Source organism: Rhagoletis zephyria, unplaced genomic scaffold (assembly GCF_001687245.7).
Source record: "Rhagoletis zephyria isolate East Lansing unplaced genomic scaffold, Rhagoletis_zephyria_1.1 Rzeph_scaffold_00076, whole genome shotgun sequence".
NCBI lineage: Eukaryota > Metazoa > Arthropoda > Insecta > Diptera > Tephritidae > Rhagoletis > Rhagoletis zephyria.
Window position 1 is genome coordinate 93,299 of NW_016157160.1, and position 27,017 is coordinate 120,315.

At 37.0% G+C, this 27,017-nt stretch overlaps 1 protein-coding gene and 1 long non-coding RNA gene across 3 annotated transcripts in view; one reads left to right on the forward strand and one right to left on the reverse strand.

The window, feature by feature from the left end:
- TfAP-2 (transcription factor AP-2) overlaps positions 1–27,017 on the reverse strand; it is a 429,556-nt gene that overhangs the window by 57,524 nt on the left and 345,015 nt on the right. The window lies entirely within an intron of this gene.
- On the forward strand, positions 489–8,693 carry LOC108372791 (uncharacterized). Its single transcript, XR_001848894.1, has 3 exons — positions 489–498; positions 7,249–7,269; positions 8,129–8,693. It is a non-coding gene; the product is annotated as an uncharacterized LOC108372791 (long non-coding RNA).

The window sequence follows — 27,017 nt, forward strand, 5'->3', positions numbered from 1 at the left end:
TTCTGTTACATATACTTTTGCTTTATTTTTAACAGGACTGCGGGTGAACAAGAACGAATTAACACTTAAAACACTAAAAATTATTTGTTTTATTTAAATACGGTATTGAATTGTATTACTAATTAGTAATTTTTATAAAAAAAAATTGGTATTTTTCCTTTTAATTTTTTTTTCTCCAAATACGAAGTATACAAATATGCATATCAGAAGAAGGGGGTTAATCGTCTTTAAGACGATACCAATTTTTTAAAAATCGGTTAGTAATTTTTTTGTTTAAAATATTTTTTTTTACAAAAAAAGATATTTTTTCCTTTAAATATGTTTTTTCTCAAATTTTTATGTACGAAGTATAAAAATATGCATATCAAAAGAAAGGGGGTTATATCACCTTTACAACGATATGAATCTTTTAAAAATCAGTTCAAAATTTTCTGAAATATTAAGTTTTTAATTTTTCGAAGATTTGACCTTTGACCCGTTATAGCACCTGTAATATAAGTTTTCACAAAAAAGTTATATACCATATAAATAAGAGAAAAAGGCGGACCACGTCTGTATTTTTACTTTTCTGTTTTTTACATTCAATAATTAAAAATAATTTTTTACCAAAGGTAAAATTTCGAATTTGAAAGGCCCATATCTCGATTTCGGAGGCTAACTTCGAAAAACGGAGAACTTTCTTTTTTAACTTATGACTCAGTCTCTTAAAAAAAAAGTTGGTTTGATCCAATACCCAGCCGAGTGCTGTACAGTGTAATATTTAATATTAATAAACTACATTTTTATAAACAAAAAATTAAATTAAAATAAATAGTCAAAACTTGTCAATATGTGAGTGTCATATAGTTATGATAAGCACTATACGAATTGTATCTATATACAACAAGTTCCGAATACCCCTAAAGTATTCGTGCATTGTAATATTAAAAATAATTTACTTTTATTAAATTCCTTTTGATTTGTTTGAAGGTAGCAAAGCAATATGGATACATCTGCAAACTAAGTAGGGATGTTAACTTTTCGGCTTATTCTGATCCCGGGATTTTCGGGATGGCGTTGTCACAATCCCGGGATCCCAGGATTAGTCCCGGGATTTAGATATTCATTACTTTTCAACAACTTAAATCGAAAAAATTGCTTCTATATTGTTGGAGAAGCTCTCCTACCATAAAATAAATAATAAATAAATGGGCTTTGACCCATGGTACAATAATTACAGGTATTGTCTTCCCAGAGGGCGCATATTCCGATCTGCCTTATTTAAAAAATATCATTGTTGCCCACACTAAAATGTTTACTGCTGGAAATATCCCTTTTTCCATGCCCCATATACCATATATGTTCACGTATTTTTTTTAACAAACCATCTTACAGAGAACATATTCACATTGCAAAAGCCGACAAAAAACATTTGCTGGTAAATAAATTCAAAATTTGTATGGCTCACTTAATTTCAAACGTTTTTTCTTTTGTTTTGAAAAATTATAAATATTAAATTGAGCGAAAACAAAAAGCAAAGCCAAATAAAAGTAAAAGAATCAACATTGAACTGCGTCAAAATGAAAATAAGGGAGCACGAATTTCGATGTGAAGCAAAACTCTCTAGGAAGACAATACCTGTAATTATTGTACCATGGTTTCAAAACTTTGTAATTTCAAAGACATGATTAATTCCAAAAACTATTAAAAAATTCAATGCAATGTAAAATAAAAATATGGGTAACAAATGCAAGGAAATTTCTTAAGAATTTAAAAAAGTTTAATTTTTTGGATTCACCAGGACGAAAAGGTAATTTTTAAGCTGACAGTTAGAAGAACGAAATTCGAACAAATATTGCGAAATTTCAAGGATAAAATTTTAAAATGACATTTTCAATATTTACCAGCCTTTCTGCACTAGAAACCTAGAAACTTGAATATGTTTAAATTCTACGAGATTTCCTCCTTAATTTTATACCCATACTTCTTTTCTAAGCACATTTCTCTGAATTTTTTAAATAATTTTTGAATTACTGACGTCAGAAACACTAAAAACGCAATTTTACTATATTTGGTCCATGGTTGCGCGAATATATTGATATTTGTGTTTAAAATTTACTATCGCGCGGTGATATATGTACAATGAGCTAGACATTTATAAAAAAATATTAATTATTAAATAAAAAAAGAAATATAGCCAATACTGGTCAAGAAATGGAGGTTCTATTATTGCCACCAGTGCAAATTACAAATCCCGTAAATCCCGGGATTACTTGCCAAGAAACCCGGGATTTTCGAGACCTTAAAAAGTCCGGGATCCTGGGATCCCGGGATTAACATTCCTAATTCTAAGGTGATAGACTCGGTTTTTCCAAACCGGTCTCCACCTGTTTTTTTGAATATCTGTACGCGGTTTTTTTGAAATCTTATTTTTATTGAAATCTTGACTTTTTGAGTATCGAATAAACCGGTATATTAATTGCATAAAAATTTTGACCTCCCAATAAAAGTTTTGAGTGTTTCGAAGTTTTCAAGGCTTTTTCCAGTCTAAGCGAAACCCTAATTCGTGTTCTTCTTCTTGGTGTTGTGACACAAATGAAGAGATCCACACTTTTACTACAATTCCGAAGAAGCTTTTTCATGGCAGAAGTACATCCGGAGGTTTGGCGTAACTGTTTGTAAATGACCACCTTAACCTTTATTTTTTTATTCTATTTTCGCCTGAAAAATGTTGTCAACATAAGCGTGGCTTTCTATTATAATATTGTCCCTCCGAATTTTCCTAAATGTAACTGTTTTCATTTTCTTGTTTATATGTTTTCGTGAAATAAGACTCTTAGAAAAAACCGAAAAATGTGAAATATTTCCAGAATGTCATTTTTAGGTGAAAAAGGATTTTTTAATTAAAAAGCGTATTTCTCCAAAAATGTTCAAATGGCATATGTATATGGGAAATTGTTGCCGAAGAAAGATTAAACGAATCCGAAAACGGAAAAAAGTCGATGGTAACCGGATTTTTGTCCGTTTACCGATCCCATTTCCGTATACTTTAGTGATCCGTTTTCCCACTAAAGTGTGCGGCAGAAACGTTTGTACAGAAAATTACCGAAAATGGTGTTGAAAAGGATACGTTTTCGGCTGTTTTTTCTGAAATTTGTCTGATTGAATTTTTCGTTCAATACGCTTTTTTTCTGCACTTCACACATACTGTTTCATGGTTCAAAAGAAATAAAATAAAATTAGGAAGCGCATGACTGAATTTGAACCCGGCACCTTCAAATGGCGGCACACTCCTCTGCACGCTCAGCCACTCAAATGTTTAGCTTGAGCAAATAAAATACAAATAATGCTTTCAAATGACATCATCTTTTTCGAACGTTTTCCGGATACGAAAATTGACGATAACTGTAGGAGTTTTTTGCATGCGTTTTCGGATACGGAAAATTGAACGAAATTGCACTGTCGGCAAAACTACCGTTTCTTTGCTGGCTGGGAAGCGCTGCTTTTAGCCCAGTTATGCATACTTGCACTGCTATACCATTTTTACGTAAAAATCAAAACCCAACAGAGTTCTACATGTTAAGTGCTATGCGTTGGGTAACCGCTTACACGCAAAGCCCATTTAACAGATTCTTATGTGACAACTCTCATGCAAAGGTAAGTATGCATAACTGGGTGTTGCTGCTTAGCGATATAATTTAAGTCATTGCAATTTCATGTTTTAAAGTCACAGTAGTCATGTGTAGGGTATACGTATATTTATACATTTGCATTCCTCCAGTTTCGCCTGCAATTATGTATTTGCATATGTACTCGCATTGTCCGTACGCATATGCGTGTATGTATGTACAAACATGCAATCGAATTGTATTTATGTATACTTTGTAACCGCATTGCAGCATTTATCATTGTCCCTTTTTATGTTTAGTGTGAATATGCTCAAGAACCTGTTGCGCTTGTACATATGTACTCACTATGTGCATGTTTTTTGTGAACTTACCGCAATGCGTCAATCGCTTTTCTATTGCGCGCGCATATAAATTGTCGAATTCTTTCGCGCAAATGTCAACTAGATTTAGTCGTCCATCGAATTAGAATAGCGAAGGACACACTGCGGTGAGTACTGATTTTATATGTACACACGTTTATAAGTGTCTAACTTGTAACCTTTTACAGAAATAAACCGAGTTAACTTTTATGTCTCAGCCAAAGACTACGTTGCCTAATTATTAGAACTCGCGTTAAATTCGCAAGCGTGATCGACGACATTGCTTTATTTCGCAGTCTTTATTGAAATTTGCCAACTTGCGATTTCTTTGTTGCAAAATTTCACTGCAAGTTACATGGGCAAATCACCACGCCGCAGCCCTCGATTAAACAGTGATACAATGGAAGGTAACGTTTCTGCATCGAATGCTGCCACGTCGAATACTGCCGGAACGAAACCCGCTCCACGGACTGATGTTGGAGTCGCCACCACTACCACCGGTACAGCCAGTTCATCGCCAGCAGCTCCCACAGCCGCAGGAGCAGCCACCCGCAACTTAACAACGTCTGTAACATCAACACCTGCAGGGCGACAGGAAGCTATGATTCAAGCAATGCAAAAGCGTATCGCGATGCTTGAAAATAGCTTGAAATCTGCTGAAGTAAAGCTGAAAGAGCATGAGTCCCAAACTTAAGCAGCAAGCGCTGGGCCAGGTAGCAGCGCTATTGCGCCCAACAACCCTCACGTCGCCGGCTCTCTAGTTTCCCAAGTACCAACAACGCAACATCGAGTTGCACACTCACCTGAACTGCAGTTACCAACAACGACTATGGCAAATCCAGCACCGTCTACGTCACTAGCCGATAGCCGCCACTCACCGTTGTATTTCACAACATGCACACCTATTACAAATGTACAGTATGTCACATCGAATGGTATACCAGTACCCAACAATGCACATGCCGATTCAATAATGCCTCCGAGTGGTGTCACTACTTTGAGATCTGACACACCTATATATCCCAACATGGGTTCTGTAGCCACCCAGTCGTCTTGCTTACCTAGACAGATGCAGGTTTTGCCGGATTTTTGTGGAAAAGCTGAAGACTGGCCGATATTCTATACGGCTTTCACAGAATCCACTGCTGTCTATGGGTACAGCAATTTTGAGAACAATCAAAGGCTACATAAATGTCTGAAGGGCGAAGCACGAGAGACTGTAAAGTCTCTGCTTATTCACCCGAGCAACGTCAACAACGTTATTGAACAGCTCAAAATTAGATTTGGTCGCCCCGAACAGTTGATCCGAAGTCAATTAGCACAAGTTCGCGAAATCGCGCCCATATCAGAGAGTGCAATGATGAGGTTAGTGCCATTCTCAACAAAGGTAAACAATATTTGCATTTTTCTACAGTCAGCCAACGGCGGAGAACAGCATCTCGCCAATCCTACACTACTAGATGAACTCGTCATGAAATTGCCGATGAGTAAACGTATCGAGTGGGCAAGCTACTCAGCATCCATACAGCCGTATGCAACAGTAAGCCACTTTAGCGAGTGGCTCACGAAATTGGCGAATGTTATCTCGACAGTGTATGACATTGAGTCAATGCGAGACTCTAAACGTCGTGTCGTATTGCATGCCACCGAGTCGCAACGTCAGCCGAGCTGCCCATTATGCCAGGGGCCACATAGACTGGTTGAATGCAGACAGTTCATTGGTCATACAGTAGCAGATAGGTGGACCGAAGCGAAGAGACATCGCTTGTGCTTCTCATGTCTTTATGCCGGGCATGGTACACGCGATTGCCAACGGCGCAAGCCATGTGCCGTAGAGGGGTGCAGAAGGATGCACCACAAATTGTTGCATGAAGGTGGATGCAATGCCAATAATATGCCAGCAGATATACGCCAACGCAACAGGAACGTCCCCGTATCCCAACGCTTTCCACAAACTCAACAGCCATCCCGTAGCCGACAGCTAAGTGATACAGAAGCTGCAGTTCTTAGCTGCAGTAAGGGTCCCGCTGATAACAAGCTGCTATTTAGAATTCTACCAGTTGTATTGTACGGCAATAACAAGCGCGTCGAGACGTATGCGCTGCTGGATGAAGGTTCGTCGATTACAATGGTCGACAAAGCTCTTCTTCTGGAATTGGGTTTACGTGGTCAGGAGCAACGTTTAAATGTACAGTGGTTCGGAGGCCGCGCCGCACAAGAACCAGCCGTCATAGTAGACTTGTTTGTCAGCGGAGCCGGTATGCAAAAAAGGCATAAATTGCGAAGTGTCTACGGGGTGTCGAATTTGCAGTTGCCATCGCAAAGCTTAAGCAAAACAGAGCTAAGCTGTGCCGACACACATATGCGTAAGTTGCCAGTACAACCTTATTCAAAGGTAAGTCCTAAGTTATTGATCGGGCTTGATCACTGCCACCTCGGTTTGCCATTATCAACTGTGAGAATGAACAAAGGCGGTCCGTTCGCAGCACACACCGAGTTGGGATGGGTAGTCTTTGGCCCAACTATTAACAAGCAAAATTCATTGCCGCTGTGCTTGCTCGTGAACAGCCACAGTGACCAGTCGTTGCACAATCTGGTGGCTGACTATTTTGAGACTGAGAGTTTTGGGGTCAGACCATCACCGCCCATCGAAAGTGAAGCCGATATCCGCGCGAAAACTATTCTGGAGAAGACTTCGCGCCGCGTTAATGGAAGGTTCCAGACGGGTCTGCTGTGGAAGCGTGACAATGTGGAGCTGCCTGATAGCTATTCCATGGCGCTTAAAAGATTGAAAGGTATTGAAAACAAGATGAGGCGCGATGCTGCGTTCGCTGCCGAATACAAACGCATCATAGACGCCTATGTAGCAAAGGGTTACGCACGTAAGTTACTGCCATCAGACGTCGCCTTGCCATCACCTAGGATATGGTACTTGCCACACTTTGCGGTGACTAACCCTAATAAGCCAGGCAAGCTACGTTTAGTTTTCGACGCTGCAGCTGAAGTTGGTGGTGTTTCCCTTAATTCAAATCTGTTGAAGGGACCACAAGAGTACAAGTCATTGCCATCTATACTTTTCCATTTACGCCAAGGAGCGATTGCGGTGTGTGGTGACATAAGAGAAATGTTTCACCAAATATTGGTTCAACGAGAAGATAGGTGTGCTCAGCGATTCCTGTGGCGTTGTGGTGATGTCACGAAACAACCAGAAGTATATGAAATGTGTGTGATGACGTTCGGTGCTGCCTGCTCGCCTTGCGCCGCCAACTACATCAAGACAGTCAATGCGCTAGAGCAACGTAGTGACAACGAAAGTATAAGCCGCGCGGTGAAATCTATACTAAACCACCATTATGTGGACGATTTCGTTGACAGCTTTGATACTGTAGAGGAAGCCATCGCTGTTTCGAAGATGGTGCGCGCTATCCATTCAAAAGCCGGTTTCGAACTTCGGAATTTTTCGTCAAACTCGCAGAAAGTGGTAAATGAGCTAGATGGCAACGAAGCTACACGATCTATTTGCAAAAAAGAAGGTATGTTGGTAGAAAAGGTTCTGGGTTTATTTTGGCAACCCTCAACCGATTGCTTTGGGTTTAAGCTAAAGTTTAACAACGTGGACGCAGCGGTTATAAATGGATCACGGCAGCCCACCAAAAGAGAACTCCTAAGCGTCGTTATGTCCATCTTCGACCCTTTGGGATTCCTAAGCAATTTTGTTGTCGGAGCTAAATTGATCATGCGAGATGTATGGAAGCAAAGGGTTCGCTGGGATGAGCCATTGCCAAAAGAGGTCAACGATGTATGGGAAAAGTGGCGCAATCAACTAATTGCAGTCATGGATTTTGCGATTCCCCGTTTCTACTTTCGTAAGGGTACGCCAAAAGGTTTGCAGCTTCACGTGTTTGCTGACGCCAGTGAGGTCGCCTTTGCAGCTGTCGCTTACTTTAGGTCGGAGAGTGCCAGCGGCGAAATTGAAGTTGTATTTATTGCCGCGAAGTCGAAATGTGCTCCAATTAAGGCCTTAACGGTTCCACGACTGGAACTCCAAGGTGCTGTGCTGGGTACCCGCTTGATGAACTGCATACGAGCAGAACACTCACTGGATGTCGATCAGTGTGTTTTGTGGAGCGACTCCAAGACCGTAATTAGGTGGATTAGAAGTGAACATCGTCGCTACAAACCTTTCGTGCAACACAGGGTAGCGGAAATATTGGCTATCACGAACCCTTCAGACTGGAGGTGGCTTCCAACTGCTCTAAATGTCGCCGATGAAGCCACGCGCTCAAACAACCGTCTCGATTTCGGCCCAACCGCCCGTTGGTCATGTGGACCAGCATTTTTACAACAGCCGCAACACCTTTGGCCTAGTGACGACGCTGTGGTAACCAGCGAGGACGAACATGAAGAGGAACTTCGCCCTAAATATGCTCTGGTAATAGCCAATTTTAATATTTTTGTATTTAAGCGTTTTTCTTCGTACAACAAAGTGGTGAGAGTTGCAGCCTGGGTTTTGCGCTTCTTGGACGCCTGCCGCCGCCGTATTCAGTGCGATTGCTATTATGGGTTAACTGCTCGCGAAATAGAACTTGCCAAAAAGCTGTTATGTCGCTTCGTTCAACATGAAGCATTTGCCGATGAACTCCAGCAGATAAAGAATGGTCAAAACATCGCCCGTAGTAGTGCTCTTCTACAACTGTCGCCACATATCGATGAAGAGGGTATCCTACGTGTGAATGGACGGATAGATGGGGCGAGTTGGCTTCCGATAAGCTCCAGACGTCCTATTATATTGCCAACAAACCATGACTTTACAAGGCTCGTGGTAATGCACTATCACATTACTATGCGTCATCAAAATACAGAGGCTACCATATGCGAGATTCGTCGAATCTATTGGATCCCACGTTTGCGAGGTTTGTTGCGTAGCGTAGTTGCAAACTGTTTGGTATGTCGTTTGAGTAAAGCTCAGCCAGTAGCACCTCAAATGGGACCATTGCCTATCGACAGACCATAGGCCATTTATTTACACGGGATTAGATTACTTTGGTCCGATAACTGTAACCATCCGGCGCAGTACGGAGAAAAGGTGGGTAGCTCTCTTCACTTGCCTGACAGTGCGAGCGGTGCACCTAGAGCTGGCCCATGACTTAAGCACCGATTCCTGTATTGTCGCCATTAGAAATTTTATAAATCGTCGTGGTGTGCCTATACGTCTGCGCTCAGATAATGGAAAGAACTTCGTCGGCGCTGATAAAGAAGCCAAGCGATTCAGTGAGGTGTTCGATTGCGCTCACGTACAGGACGAGTTATCACGGAGGGGCATTGAGTGGAAATTTAATTCGCCATTCAATCCAGCAGAAGGAGGTGCCTGGGAAAGGCTAGTGCAATGCGTGAAACGAGTGTTACGCCAGACGTTAAAGGAGGCTTCGCCGAAGGAGCACGCGCTCAACTGCCTTTTAATTGAAGCAGAAAACATTGTTAATTCTCGGCCTCTTACTCACCTGCCTATATCCGTCGACCAAGAGCAGCCCCTGACGCCTAACGACTTTCTTCTAGGTGAGCCAAACAACGCGCAGACCCCCATCGCAGAAGACGTTTTGGAGCAAGTTTGCGTTGTACGCCAGCAGTGGAGAATTGCCCGCCAGTTGAGAGACCACTTTTGGAAGCGGTGGGTGGCCGAGTACCTACCAACATTAACCCGTCGAGTAAAGTGGTGCCAGCGAAAGGAACCTTTGCGAGAAGGGGACCTAGTGTTTATATGCGACCCTAATACACCGAGACGAGAATGGTGTAGAGGTAAGGTGGAACGACTTTATCCAGGTGCCGATGGTGAAGTGAGGCGAGTCGACGTTAGAACAACAAGCGGCGTGAAACGACGTGCAGTGTCGAAGCTGGCTGTCCTGGACATATGTGGTGAATCGGGTTGATTCACGGAGGCGGGGATGTTGCTGCTTAGCGATATAATTTAAGTCATTGCAATTTCATGTTTTAAAGTCACAGTAGTCATGTGTAGGGTATACGTATATTTATACATTTGCATTCCTCCAGTTTCGCCTGCAATTATGTATTTGCATATGTACTCGCATTGTCCGTACGCATATGCGTGTATGTATGTACAAACATGCAATCGAATTGTATTTATGTATACTTTGTAACCGCATTGCAGCATTTATCATTGTCCCTTTTTATGTTTAGTGTGAATATGCTCAAGAACCTGTTGCGCTTGTACATATGTACTCACTATGTGCATGTTTTTTGTGAACTTACCGCAATGCGTCAATCGCTTTTCTATTGCGCGCGCATATAAATTGCCGAATTCTTTTGCGCAAATGTCAACTAGATTTAGTCGTCGATCGAATTAGAATAGCGAAGGACACACTGCGGTGAGTACTGATTTTATATGTACACACGTTTATAAGTGTCTAACTTGTAACCTTTTACAGAAATAAACCGAGTTAACTTTATGTCTCAGCCAAAGACTACGTTGCCTAATTATTAGAACTCGCGTTAAATTCGCAAGCGTGATCGACGACACTGGGATATTTGCCTTTCGTTTATAAATGTGTATATATGTATGCACATTAGGGTGGTCCAAAACATATACTTTTTCACATGCATTTTTGGACCACCCTAATGTACATACATGTGTATTTAGCAAGTTCAATAAGTGATCGCTGTTTAGCTCAAATACGTTTGAGTGTATGTAGTATGTCCCTGCAAAAATCGTTGGAGCATGTAGTCTATTTGCGGTATATTGGAGTACTTACAAAGTGATCCTCTGTCATGCTGTAGCGGACCAACTCGTGTCTCTGCACCAGCTTATTGGTTGTTACCCGATCACTGCTCGTGTGTTAACGAGATGTGATTGAAGTTGAGCATTTGAAAGCACATTTGCATATCTGGCAGTAGGTGAACGTGTAGAGATGCTCTCTGTTAGTTGTTAGCTGCCAGCATGTTCGGCATGGATCACTAGATATGAAACTCTTTTTCTCGTGAGAGCGCTGTCAAAGTGTGTATTTTTTATAACATTCTCCAGTAGAGCCACTGTGACGAAAACATGTATGGGCATTTATAGAGAAATTTATGGAGAAACTTTTGATTAAACACAAAGAACAAAAGTTGCAATATTCTTCATATCTATTTTATGTTTCAGTGTTTATATTGCCAGTAAAATCGCGTTTAGTTACAGATACTGTTTCACAGTAATATTAAAAAATGCGAGAAGAAGAAATCCACTGAAATCAATGTGATGCATTTTCCACACATCTAGTGGTATCTCGCCACTTCGCGTGTCAGCTGTTTATCTTCCCAGGGATTGGCAGTGCTGCCAAGTACGAAAACGAGTTCCTGGGCGCGCTCTCAGAAAAAATAAACATAATAAGTCATAGATTTCCGACAAATTCACCCTGAATTGGCGCTGAAGTCAAAATATAAAGTATATTCTACATAAAATACATGTTTTATTTGCGTTAAAAATTAATTTAAAAGCAATATTAACAAAATATAACGATGGAAATTTATGTCACGTGACGTAGCGTAACGTTTCACACTTGGGGTTGTAAAAGAAAATTGAAACAAGTTGCATTAATTAAAAAAACTAAAAACAACTAGAATTGCTCCAAGTCATATTAAAATAAGTTCCGTGAAAATAGCCATCCACAATTCGCAGAGTTTTGCGATTTTGTAAGAAAAGAAAAACTCGACTTCCATTTTTTGACACGTAACGACACTCTCTTTAAATTCTTATATTTCAGGACCAAGCAATTCGATTGTTTTCATTTTTCGGTTAAATATAGAGCTAATTATAAGCTATACAATGGCCCAAAAATGTTACAGAAAACAAATGGTATTCCTTGCTTGTATCACATTGAAACGTACGACTGTCACGTATGCGACGTATGGAAATACCCATATACAATCGTTCTTGAGCAAAGAAGTGGGTTTTTCAGGAATTTTTAGGAAAAAGGGGGTGGCACCGCCCACTCATATCATATATGTATGTCTCAAAAACTACTTGGCCGATCTCGACCACATTTGGTATACACATTGTGCTTAGCTTTCTTAAGTACTGTCTTGAATATTTTTGAAATCCGACAAAACCTAATCCCCCTAAAATATAGCTGGCTTTGTGCTTTTGAAACTACCGTTACGTTGGTGGAACCCGTGGTTTTTGTGCGACTTCAAAAATTTTCAATGCGGCCCTTAAGAAGCTTAAGCACAATGTTTATACCAAATTTGGTCGAGATCGGTCTAGTAGTTTTTGAGATACGCATATATGATATAAGTGGCGGTGCCACCACATTTTTCCTAAAAATGCATGAAAAACCCACTTCTTTGCTAAAGAACGATTGTATATGTATATCAATTTTGAATAAATATTGATGAATTCCTTAGCCACCCTGCTCAAAAAATCTGTAAGTCCGGTACATAAACAATAAAAATTCAAGGCCGTATTTAAGAAAAGTCTCCTAAATTCGACAATTTTAATGCGGTTACAATTAATAAAGTATCAGTTTATTTGAAAATAGATTTGATTTTAGACAGTACTACATATTTTGAAATTGTAGAAATTATCAATGGTCAAAATTTAAAAATTAAGAGAAATATGTTTTTATTTTTTATTTTACCCCATAAAAAATCCCAACAAGCCAAGTCCGAAAATAGATTCTTAGATACCATTTTAAAGGCCTATATATCCTCTTCTCAGATGATATTCGATCTTTGAAATCGTGTCAGAAATAGTCATTCAAAAACTCATAAATCTACCAAACCGTATTTTTTAACCTAAATCGACAGGTCGCGACCTCTAAATGACCTTTAAAATATCTATAAAAATAGGCAATAATATTTCTCATAAAAACGAATAAAATTAGGGGGTAAGGTCTTGAAATTAAAAAAAAAAAACATTTTCGATGCGCACCCTAATGTACGTATGTGCGTATGCACATAAATAAATTTTGTTTGTACCTGCGTTTGAAAATATATTAAGGGAGTTCCAGATTTGTAGCATTTTAGGTTTTTTTTTATCCCATTTGGCCATAATGCGTGGTGTTGTTGAAATAAAATGCGCCAGAAAGTTTGACGAATATTTGAGTCCATGCTCTGACAGAACTGTTTGAAAGTGAGCAGTCAAATCAACAGAACAGAAAAACGAAAAAACACTTTTCAGCTATGTTGGAGGTTAACTCTTGATATTAGGAGCGTTCCTTCTCTCCCAGAAATAGTCAGAAAAAGTCCGAAGTAGTCAGATTTAATCCAAAAAGCGTTCCTTAACTCGGAAATGACAGCAAAAATGAGAGAGCAACACTCAATGAGAGTGACTCTCATCAGTCCGAAGTAGTCAGATTTAGTCAGAAGATTTTTTTCTGGCAAAATCCTGAAAAGTGTCAAACTCAACTGAATTTAAATTAACGGAAATTAAAGAGTACGCAAAAAGTGAGAATAATCTAAAAAGGAAAAAAAGTGAATTGAAATTGGAAGGAGGCAAAAAATAATTGATATAGTAAGTGTTTATTGTGCTTGTGCTTGTGTGAATGTGTTTTGTACATACATTTCCATTCTTATTTGACGTTAGCTTTGTTGTTGCCATTCTTTGGACTAAAAATTTGTTTTTTTGCGTTCGTTTACTTTTCCTGTTATTCTCTTTTAGTGAGCGCATTTTGCTTGCGCTCTGGCATTTTGACACTTTTCAGATTTTAGTCCAAAAAGATAAGGAATGAACCTATTGGCGCAGTAAAGCTAAGCGTCAAAAGTAAAAAAAATGCTTTCCAAGCACAGCAACAGCAGTCTTTTAGTGTATTACTTTTTCAAACACTGTTTAGTGCTATAGTATAGTTTAATTTTATTTGCCAAAAGATTAAATTTATTGGCCAAAAGATTAATTTTATTTGCCAAAAGGTCAAATTTATTTGCCAAAAGATTAAATTTATTGGCCAAAAGATTAATTTTATTTGCCAAAAGGTCAAATTTATTTGCCAAAAGATTAAATTTATTTGCCCAAAGATTAATTTTATTTGTCAAAAGATTAAATTTGTTTGCCAAAAGATTAAGTTTATTTGCCAAAATATTAATTTTATTTGCCAAAGGTTTAACTTAATGTGTCAATGCTACATATTACTGAAGTGATAAAGTAACTAAAATATTTTATAATAATACTACGTTTCTAAATATATGTTTTTAAGATGTTTGTTATATAATTTTACATTGTTTAATTCATTGTAACATTGAACGATTTTTTCAACACCGCGACCGCTCAGCGTTGAATTCTAAATAGTATCGGCGCAACAATCTCTATTTTTTCCAATTTCATTTGTTTACATTTATCAGCTGTTCATTTGGCAGCATATTCATCAAGCCGGTTCTTAGACGTAATTGTTGGGTTCAACAGTTGCCAGCAGTTTCGTAGCAGATGAGCTAAACAGCTACGTCTTATGAACGCGACCAATGATATGCCATAACCGCCACAACAGAAATGATTACAGCTGTAGCAAACCGTATGTATTCGTTACTGAGTAACGAATACAACCCCTGACTCGAAGTACCGAATCGTTACTCACATAATAATCTCGTTACTCGCATGTTCCGTCTATCATCGTGAATCAATACAACACAACATATTGTGCGGTAACGAACCTGTTTATCGTATCGATACTAAACTGTGTTGCGTGTGTATGTACGTATGTACATGCATGTATGATTCGTGTGAGGTACAAGTGCTTGATTGCATAGTTGCCAACTTGATGCTTTAAGCACTAGATTTAGTGCTTTTTGAAAATTAAAACGCCAAAAAAAATTATTTAGTGCCTAGTGCCTTTTTTAGTGCTTTTTTTCTGAACTAAAATTACTCCGATATAGTTAAAACCTGAAATAATTTTTAAATATTTAAAGCTGTGGCAGCACTGAATTTACAAAAATCTACAAATTTAAATGCACTTAAATACAACCATGATTGATAAAAAGCTGAACTTGAAAATTCACCTTGTTCAATTCTATTCGCGTTGAAAATGCTAGTAGATATGCGAGTAAGTTAAGTATTTTTTTTCTTTTCTAATTATTTGTAAAAATTTTTATTTTTGTACCACCTGAGTGAAACACATCGTTTCTTGGTGCTGCATACAAATCTGGCCGCACAATTGCTCTAGCACTAGAATTTTGAGATATCCTAATCTCAAAGTGCCAAAATCACGGTTTTTGGCGATATTTGAGGTTATATAATGAAAACAAAATTTTTTTGCTCATTTCTAATTAGAGCATTTTCGATTTTTCTTTCTTGAGTTATATCAGTTTTAATGTGCAGTACTTCGGTATTACGTCGTAAGCATGAGTCATTATAGCATGTGGCTTTTCAATCGTTATGAGCGAAAAAGTTTTGTTTATTGATTTATGTATGCATTCTTGTAAATATTGTTAATTTATTCAAAACCATTTGGTACTTTTAGTGTGGTAAAACACTTTTTTCCAAGTTTTTGGTGCTTTTTGAAACGCAAAAGTTGGCAACACTGCTTGATTGTATCAAATTGTTCGAATCGATACAAAACTATCCCACTGGGAAAATAGGTAAGCACCTTACGAGGTAAGCCATGTTTTCTTTCAGTTTTTAGTACCAAAATTGTCATCATGGCCAATGTCATCTACTAGTAAAGCACAAAATGAACACCTCCAACGACACATTACGTTGTCAGTTGCAAAGTAACGTGCAGCCGAAGTTATCTCCAAGCGCCGAACTACTCCGAGCGACTTCTCTGCATTACACGTAACTTACTTTGTAAAGCGGCTCAGAAGTATGTCTGATACCAAATGTACATTCTAAATTCCTAATTACATAAGCAATGACTGCCAGGTGAAGAGTAAGTTGCTAATAAGGTATTATTACGTGCTCCTAATTCCCACTGGGATATTACGTGTATACATATGTATGTATGTATGTATATGTATGAACGAACATTTCCTTACGCTGCAAGAATCGTTGCGATCAGTGTTGCCAAACATTGACTTTTCCTACCAAAACTGGGAGGTTTTTTCACATTTGGTAGGTTGGTAGGCTTGATTGAATTTTGGCAGGTTTCGGGACAATGAGTAATAGTTATTTTCTAAAAATAGAAAATATGTACGTACAGTATATTTTGCTTAGCTGCACATCCCTCTTTGCACGAAAAACTTGTGCACGTAACCGAAAAAGGCACTTAAGCGAATTTTCTTTACTACTTCAATGAGGAAGGTATCCGAATCCCTATGAAACCAAATATTGGCGGAGCACTTACCATGTACAAATTACAGCAAGCGAAATTTTTACCGATTGCTATCTAATTGTCTATATATATAACCAGGGTTGCCACTGACGAAAAAAAATATTTACCATCCACTTACAAAAATCTACCAAATCTGGAAAATATCTACCAATACATTTTTTATAGTTATTTTAACAAAAACAATAGTTTTGTTGTTTTTTATTTATCTTAATTAAAACTGTTATTTATTTTTTTTTAGTTATTTCAATAAGAATTAAAATTGTTTTTAAGGAGCTTTTTATTTAACTAATTATACGGTATTTGAGTCATATTATTCGCATATTCTCAGTTTCCTTCAACACATACAACATTTAAAAAAATTCAAAAAATTTCCTCCAAATTTCGAATTTTTTACTCTGAATTTTTAGAACAATTTAAGGTACCAAGTTTTAAAGCAAATAATGCTTAAGTATAGCTCGCAATGTGCTTCCCGTTGATTTTTTTTTTTAATTTTTTTGTCGCCAGTCTTTTGTGTTTTGTTTTTTTAATTGAGAATTTCTATTGATAATAAATGGCGTTGATTTGATTTTTTTGCGAACAATCATAGTGAGTCATTAGATACCTGGCAATTTTTTCTTTATATGTATTTAAATAATCATTTAAAATATTTAGGCAATCAAAAGCTCCTCGGGATTCCAGTAAAATGAGTTTTGAATGGAGCACGATATGTTCGCTTTATATCAATATACATTTATACGTATGTAAGCATGTATATAAAAAGTATGCAAAGAAATTTATAATATCAAGAAGAAATCGGGAACGAAAAGTTCAACAAAAATCTACCAAAATGAGAAAAAATTTACCTATTTACCAACACAAATTTTGTCTACCAATTTTGGTAACAATTTACCAAAGTGGCAACCCTGTATATAACTACATAAATTGATAGCCATTTTCGTTGTTCTGCGAGATGAGCAAAATAGGGCCAGTGCAGGTAAACGTTATACTTTCATTGATAATTGATACTAGTCGCACAATTTTTAAGGCTGGTATCGCCAATGTGCAGGTATGTTGAATGGATCTATCGGAGCAGTTTCCTTATAAATTTTAAAAATAATGCCTCTGATGCGCATTTTGGGGTAGGTATCTTAAATGTGCACCTAAGCATAGAGGCAGCAAAGCAAAATATACTGNTTCAAAAGTTTTAAACATGCCGAGTTTAGTTTAACACATTTAATATGGAAATTGTGTAAACAAAGACCGCAAGCAACAGCATCACCTCCTACACACTGCGCACCGCAATTACCACACAAAGACATCGTAAGAAAACTGATAACGACAGAGCTAAGTAAAAGCACGTCCGCACTCGTCAACGATTTATTTGCAATGACCGCGGACATAAGTTTATGGGTCTTTCTTCGCTGTCAAAGAGGTTAACGCGGCTTTATTTGCCGTCACCTATGTTAAGAAATTTTTGTACGCCTCTTTTTACGCTATCAACTTTTGAGCTCGCGTCTTTATTCGTATCTAGTGACGATATGTATGTATGTGTAAAGAGACATATGTACATATGGATAAGTCTGTACAGTAAAATGAATCGTTATACGCAGTTAATTTGTTTTTATTAATCTAGTTGTGTTTTAGGTTTACTAGTTTATGTTAACTATGTTTTTTGAAAAATTTGACACTGAAAACAAATATTAAAACTCAAAAAAATGTTTGGTAGGTTTTGGTTGGTTATGGTAGGAAAAAAAATTTGTCTGTGGCAACGCTGGTTGCGATGATTGTTATGAGCTCTTGCTTGTATACGTACACACGAAGATTACGCTCTTTGAGCGTGTGCTCGTTCTCTGCCCATGCCTGCTTATGAGGTACAAGCAATAATGATAGAATACAAGATTGCGCCGATCAGAGAGGATTTTTGANGCGATGATTGTTATGAGCTCTTGCTTGTATACGTACACACGAAGATTACGCTCTTTGAGCGTGTGCTCGTTCTCTGCCCATGCCTGCTTATGAGGTACAAGCAATAATGATAGAATACAAGATTGCGCCGATCAGAGAGGATTTTTGAGAATAACTTTTGTATGACGTCACACTGGTGCAATTGCGAGGGAGAAATGCCAAAACGTGAGCAAGAGTGGAAGAAGAAGAAAACATGTTGCAAGGAAAACGTAAACAAGTTGCACAAGTGTGACGTCATGCGAACAACGATTCTGTCAAATTCGTTAAGAGAGGAATAGCGGTTCGAGATCGGCGCAACCTCTGTATTCTCTCAATCGTGAGGTACAAGTGCTTGTAGTACCGAATCGTTACTCACATAATAATCTTGTAGCTCGCATGTTCCGTATATGCACCATCAACGTTAACGAATACAACACAACATATTTTGCGGTAACTTAAATGTTTATCGTATCGATACTGAAGTGTGTTGCGTGTGTATGAGCGTGTGAGGCAAGAATGATAGAATACAAGATTGCGCCAAGAATGATAGAATACAAGATTGCGCCAATGAGAGAGGATTTTTGAGCGCAATTTTTGCGTGACGTCATATTGGTGCAATTGCGAGAGAGAAATGCCAAAACGCATATAAAAATTTGTAAACAATGCAGAAAAATGTGTTAATTTTAATATTACATGGCCCAGTTTTGTAGGAATCAATAAATATACAAAGATTGATTAATTAGGAACACGTAGCAATAATTTTGAACATGTAGCCCTTTAGATAAGTGCGATTTTTAGCACATGAAAAGATGGATGTATTAACAGTGTTTGCAATTTCATGTAGACCAAAAGGAAGGTGTGCAGCAAAGTGAATTTTTGGACTTGCCATTTTAAAAGGCCATCCAGAGTGCATATTTGTATTTGTGGACGGTAGCCAACCACCATAAACTCCACAGCTGTTGCCTCCACAGCTTTTGTTTGATGACTTTTGTACCATTTCCGAGAGGATGCTTGACCGTGGCTTTTTTAGAAGCAAATATTCTATGTCAGTAAAACATAATTTAAGCTGAACTATAAAATGTATAATAATTTGGGCACTGTTTTATATTAGGTACGTAACAGCGCGGTAAGATGCCGCTTGAATTAGCGCCTGGCGACCTTATCCACTGGTACATTACGTCATACCAGCACTAAAAAGAATCAGGCTCTAACAAAAATAAGTAGGTAGTGAAGTTCATGTATCTATTTACTGTAGAAACTGCTTTTGTATATATGCCATTGCCAGCAAACTAAACAAGCAACTGTCTACATTCACCATAGAAATATACCTACTAGAACTCACCAAAGAAAGGCCAACATAGTTCCATGTAGAAGCAAGCATGTAAATAGTCTTGTTTATTTTATTAGAGTATAAGTATAATTACAATTATATGTGTACAGATTTGCATTTATACATAATACATATTAGTTAAAAATTAAACTAAAATTAAATACTGACATATATATGTACACATGTATTAGCTTTACTCTTGTTCTAACTACAATTCCCTCTGTTTTAATATAAATATGTAAACCCAATACTTGCCTCAAGCATCTTTGTTTATAATATAAAAATCATTTCGAATTGTGTATTATTTTCAATATCTTCCCTAGTACACATAGCTCGATTTGGTGTTTAATGCATCTCCTCGCCGGCAGAACTGCTTCCACTTTTGAACCAGATTTGCGTCAGTAGGAAACGAAAAAAACTTATATCGCACGCTTTCCTTCTGTTTTCACTATTACACTTTGCCACGGCACACTTCATTTTGCTTTGTAATGTCTCAATAATTGTTTAAAACCACGTAGAAATATAAACGCACAAATATTAAAATTGTTATTTGGTTGTTTAGTATTCTCACAATCAACAAATGCACCACAATTCACGCACACAACTGATTCTGTCAAAATCACAAAGAGCGGATTAGCGGTACCGCTATTGGCGCAATCTCTATTTCTCTCAATCGTGCGTGTGTGGTACAAGCAGGGATGGAATTTCAAAATGTGCCTAATGGTCTTCAAAAATTGTGCCGAAAAGAATATGAAAGTGCCACAAAATTAAATTTCTTTTATAATTATTTTTTAATATAAAAATTATTAATTAACTAAATTATTACAGTAAATCACTTTTATGAGGGATTCTTTATAGGCGGCATACACGGTGCGCCTGAATCGCGAGTCGGTTTGGATGTGTTAAGTAAAAATTAATATGTGTTAGTTACAACGACATGACTCTGGTATGACTCTGAATGACTCAACTGTGTGTAGTCGAAAGGTGAGTGAACACGTACACAGTTGACTCTATGTTGCCTATTAGACATATATGTACATAAATTCATAGTAAAATTACACAGAATTCCAATTACGGAAGGGAAATACACCGAAGTACAGCTATTCTGACATTCTTACACTCATATGTATGTACCTATATCCGAAATAATGGCAGTAAGGCATTTTGACCAGTTTCGCCTATTATTTTCATTTATTAATTTAATAAACACAATAAATGTACACAAATCGGCATTTCAAATTTTGTACAAAAATTAAAAAACTCAGCAAGTTTTCGCAACAAAATACTTTGAATTCAGAATTTTTAGGGAGATTCCTAGTTTTCGATGTTATGCATTTTTCCATATAAAGTGTGTTCGAAATTTTTTTAAATGGATCAAAATATATGACACCGTCAGAAAAAGATATCAAAAATCATCGGGATATTGCAGAAACTTGCACTTTCATTTAATGANAAAAACTCAGCAAGTTTTCGCAACAAAATACTTTGAATTCAGAATTTTTAGGGAGATTCCTAGTTTTCGATGTTATGCATTTTTCCATATAAAGTGTGTTCGAAATTTTTTTAAATGGATCAAAATATATGACACCGTCAGAAAAAGATATCAAAAATCATCGGGATATTGCAGAAACTTGCACTTTCATTTAATGAACTATAAAACTGCGAACTTAGAATCTTTCCAAAAATTCTGAATTAAAAGCTTGTTGTGGCGAAAACTTACTTTTCGTACTGCATATTCACAACAGAATTCAGCGGTTTGCAAATATTTTTCACAGCCCTTATTTTAATTTTTAAGTGCTTTTAATTTTCACTTTTTGTAATTTTTTAATCTATAATGCGGTATGTAATATTTTGTTATATATTTTGTTATATATTCATTCTAAAATCTATATTTTATGATTGTGCCAAAACAGGATGAATTGTACCAAAAGTGCCTTTGAGAATGAAAGGGCCAAAAATGGCACTATTGTGCCTACTTTTCCATCACAGGGTACAAGTGCTCGATTGTATCAAATTGTTCGAATCGATACAAAAATATGTTGCGTGTATACATATGTATATATTAGACTGCATCACTCCCCATACAAAAAAAAAATCGGTACTATTTTTCCATTGGAATTATAAAATCTACTATATTTTAAGACATCCACCAAAATATTTCGGAAAAATATTAAGACTTAAGTGAGCTGGACCGATTTGAAAATACCTGGTGGTTCGTGTCACCACTACGAGATGCTTTGGTTTGTATGTGGGGTCTGTACGTACCATCATTTAATTTTTTTCAAACATTCAGGAATTAAAGCACACAAAAAACTAAGAAGGTTTTGTTCCAGGACGTTTTGATTCGAATGCCTGTGTGGGCGTGGCTGCTGCCTGAAATTCGAAAAAAGGCAATTTTTTAAACTACCACTGAGGCCGCACTACTCAGTCCATGTCATTTATGAGGATATCAGTAGAAGGGTCTTCAAACAAGCTATCTAACGCTATCTTTTGTGTTTATAAAATATAAATACGCCATAACCTTATCGCCTAAACTCTAAATCGGGATGCTGAAAATAGAGATTTCGGGCATTTTCTCAAAAACTGGTCAGTCGATTTTATTATAAGTTTCCACAAGTATAGCCCAAAACCTTAGCTTTCATTTGGTATATAGCTTATATCTGGGAAAACTCTTGTTGTGGAGATGTTTCGATTCAAATTGAAAACATGTCGCTCCAAAAAGGGTCAAATGGTTAAAAATTAACATATCCGTCTAATTTGGTTACTTTAAGATATAAAAATAACATACCCAGTTCCCCGAAAAAAATTTCCCATTGCCCGGTTGCCACTTAAACCGAAATTCCCTGCAAATCGGGGAATTTCCCGTGAGTTGACAAGTTGAAGGATGCAGCTGTGCTAATCACTTCGTACATGTCTTGGAAGCCACAATTTATGTGTATTTTAGAGTTTTTTTCAGTCACATGCCGACATTGTAAGATTCTTCCCCATTTTAATTGCAGGTATGTACACAGTATTTAACTATGCTACATGGGTTTATCACCCGCACTTAACCTACTTGGTATTTACCTATAGTTGTACCTAAATATGTATGTATGAATGCATTTAGTTCACCCAATGTGCCGCTACTTCTTACATACATATGTATAAATTGCCACTGAGCAAAGCTACTTGAGAAAAAATCATTAGTTTAATAGCACGAGTGCAACACCGTACACGTGATAGGAGTAAAACTTCTTAAAAAAAAACACATGTGTGCGCCCCACACCCAGTAGAAATCTTAACAACAATTAAACTAAGACGAATACAGTTGTTTATTGCATCCAAAGTTGGTACCAAGTTGATAAGTTTTTATCATTTCTCATATTTTTTTTATTTTTAATTTTTTCGAACACATATCATCCTTGATATCATCATATCCTTGATCATCCTTTTTTGCTTTATTCCGTTTTCGAAAAACTATGTGTTTCAATGGACACATCGATTTGAATACATAATTTAGATTTCGAGAATATTTTTAGCAATTTATTTGAGAAAAATAAACATTTAGTTTATTTTTTGTATTTTCGTCGATTTTAAATTTGCTACCCCAAAATAATTGATATCAAATAAAACACCTCTTTGAGGTAAAATTTTCAAGTGACGAAAGCTGAACTAAAAAACACAAAATTTATGATATCAATTTCGTGACGAAAATTATACGAATTTTTTAACTGCCTTTGAAACGTACGGAAAATCTTTTTTTATTTATTCGGAACGTTGCGAAATTCCGTCTACTGCTAGAAACACAAAATAAAACACAGAACTTTTGCACCGATTCGTATGAATAAAACAAGATTTTCCGTACGTTTCAAAGGCAGTTTAAAAATTCGTATAATTTTCGTCACGAAGTTGATATCATAAATTTTGTGTTTCTAGTTCAGCTTTCGTCACTCGAAAATTTTACCTCAAAGAGGTGTTTTATTTGATTTTGATAAGCCGAGATATCCAGTATGCAACTGTCTGTTTTATTTCAGTTTGTCTCACAGCAGTGTATATGTACATATGTGGCTATCATACAGTGTTACCTTACTGAATATATTCAATTATACAACATCTCCCTTCTTAGGCTAATAGCATAATTAGATATGTTGTTATACAAAGGCCTTAAATCTATTTACTTTTTCCAAAAGTATTTTTATACGAAGTACATATCGTCGTTTAAAGTACAAAACCGCGTATCGTCATTCTGCAAAACCGCTTAACTGACATTGGCTGCCAAAAATTGGATTTGCTCACACAAGCTCTTGGCTCAATCCTTATCCATCCGTCCTGAAATGTACTAGCCAGAAATGCGATTGCTTTAAAAAAAAGAGAACCATTTTGAAATATGAGTGTTTTTACGCTATAGAAAATAATTTCTACAACTTCATATACGCGGTTTTGCATTTTGCTGATACGCGGTTTTGCATTTTGTTGATACGCGGTTTTGCACTTTAAACGACGATATGTAAGTCCAAATGTAGGTATATGTATTACGTATATACATATATATGTAGATATACACAAATAGCTAAAATTCATTAAAAAGTTAAATGTTACTCGTTGTATCTACATAGTTACAAGTTTAGTTTAAAAATTTACAAATAATTAATAAGTATTTAAAGACGAGGTCGGAGCCATTTTGAATTTCGCCGCAGTACGGTCCCATCCGGTTGTATCCAGTACGACCGTGGAGCATTATCAATTTCAACAATTACTGATTCAACCCATTCTCGCGGCTTCCTTTGGTACCAGACTTTTTGTCCTTTTGTAAAATCCGGCTTGTGTTTGGCAGTACGGTCGTAGTGTTGCTTGCTCAATACATTTGATTCTTCCAAATTTTTCTTTATGTTCGGAATAATATTCGGTTGATATAGGCTTGACTTCGCTGGTAAAAGAGTTCTCGTTTTTCTACTCATTAGCAGTTCGACTGGTGAGGCATCAATAGACTTCAACGGTGTATTGCTATATTCGAGCAACGCTAGCCACAAATCTGTTCCACTTTCCCTCGACTTTTTCAGTAAAGCTTTAGCGATACCGACGAACTTCTCTGCAAAACCATTTGCCTGCGAATAATTCGGACTGGTGGTTTGAAGCTTTATTTCGAACGATTTACAAAAATTCTTGAACTCTAGTGAACTGAAAGGCATATTATGGCTTGTTATTTCCAGCGGAATTCCGTGATTTGAGAAACAAATTTTTAGTTTATTTATACATTCACTAGCGGTTTTGGATCTAAGTGGTATTATATCAAAATATTTGGAATAATAGTCGGCAAGTATTAGGTATTGTTTGTTTTACTCTTTCGATATCTTCATCTCTTCGTGGCCAATATACCAGGCCTCGTGCTCTCTTTTTAGTTTTTTCTATGCCTATACATGTCACACGTGCAATTGCTTGAGTACACTTTCTCTCAAAATACTTGGAACAATTATACGATCATTTAAAAATATTATGTCGTTATCAACTATTAGCTCATTTCGGTGCTTCCAGTAATATCTAATTTCTTCATTTAGATGCTTTTTATCGCTGGGCCATCCGTTTGGTAGAAGGTTTTTAGTTTTTTGAGGCACGGATCGTTTTCTAAGCCTTTTCTAAATGAATCGAGACGTTCATCAGTTACGTTTAATGAATGCACAAACTCAGATCAGAGATCCTCATCATTAACATTTACACTTGATTTGTCGTAGTAACGAGACAACAAATCTGCTATATATAAATTTTTACCAGGCACATAAACCAAGTGTATGTCGTACTTAATCAAGCTAAGCTTCATTCGCTGCAGTCTAGCGGATGGGATCTTAGAAAACTTTTTTGTCATAATCGACCCAAGTGGTTTGTGATCACTACGAATTGTTATGTTTCTGCCATATATAAAAAAGAGATTTTTTTTGCACGCGAAAACTACTGCCAGAAACTCCTTCTCAATTTGCGCGTAGTTTATTTCAGCATCCGTTAAGCTTCTCAAAGCGAATGCAACCGGCTTACCCCCTGAAGTAAACAACAGACTAGCCCTGATTTGGAGGCATCCGTTTCAATCGTTATCTCTTTCGATTCATCGAATGTCTGCAGAACGGGTGCATGAGCGATAACATTTTTTATTGAGTCTAGACATTTATCATGCGAAGGTAACTAATTGAATACAGCATCACGTTTTAATAACTCTCGTAGCAGACTTGAAAGTTCAGACAGATTTGGTATATACTCTCGAATGTAATTAATGACACCTAATAGCTTCTACAGATCTTTTTTGTCTTTCGGAGGGCCTATTTCAAGAATAGCTTTCAATCTGTCCGGATCGCACTTAATACCTTCGCTTGATATAATTTTTCCTAAATATTTTACCTCACTGACTTTATATGAATTTTGTTAACGTTGAACTTTATGTTTTTTGCTCGTGCCCTATCAACAACTTGCTGCAGAATGCGATCGTGCTCCTCAGGAGTATCTGCCGTAACTAATACGTCATCAATGTATACAATAACGTTTCTTATACCTTCAAAATTTCTCTCATTATATTTTTGAAACAGTTCCGGAGCGACTTTAATTCCAAACGGTAGGCGTTTAAAGCGATAACATCCAAAGGGTGTATTAAAACTGCACAAGTTGCTCGCGGTTTCACTTAGTCCGATTTGATAAAATCCGTCCTTCAAATCCAAAACACTGAAAATTCGTTTATTTGCAATTCTAGCAGAAATCGAGTCAAATGAAGGGATTGTATGATTTTAAAGCATTAAGTCTGAATTTATTTCTTTTGGGTCAATACATAAACGCAGTATTCCGTCCTTTTTTCTGCAATGACTAAGTTTGACGCCCTCTCTATCGGTCCATCGACACGTTCAATAACACCATTTTGTTCCATCTTATTTAGTTCTTCTTTTACTTTGCTTCTTAGTTTCAGAGGTATTCGTCTGGCAGGTTTTACTATCGGAATGGAGTTAGATTTAAATTTAATTTCATTATTTTCTACAAAGCATCCCATACCTTGAAAAATATCTTTGTTTTTATTAATAAAATTGTCTTTCGTTGAACAGGATATTGCGGCAATCCTTTGCACCCGATTCAGTTGTTCACAGGCCTGCAATCCTAGAAGTGGCTCAAACTCCGTATCAATCACGAAAAATTTTTGAGTTATGACCTCGCGGCTGCACATTACCACACATTCTACTATACCTTTGTAATTAATGTCCGATCCCCCATAACTTTCGGGCGCCATCCCGCTTTGTTGCAGTCTTATATTATTTATATATTGTTACGATTACCCTTGAAACCTCGTCCGGATTTCCCAAAGCTTTCGGTTCGTATCGCTGGATTGTTAAATAAATGCAATCGACCACCAAATTGTAGTACAATTAACTTTATTGTACAACAAACAATTTTACAATACTTGCTAATACAGTAAAAACACTACAATACTTGTTAAAGCAATTACAACGCTTTACCGAACTTGTTACACACAATTAAACTTATAGCTTGCTTATTCGCAACTCGCTTCTCTGCTCACTTTACTTGTAGCTTGCTGACTTGTAAC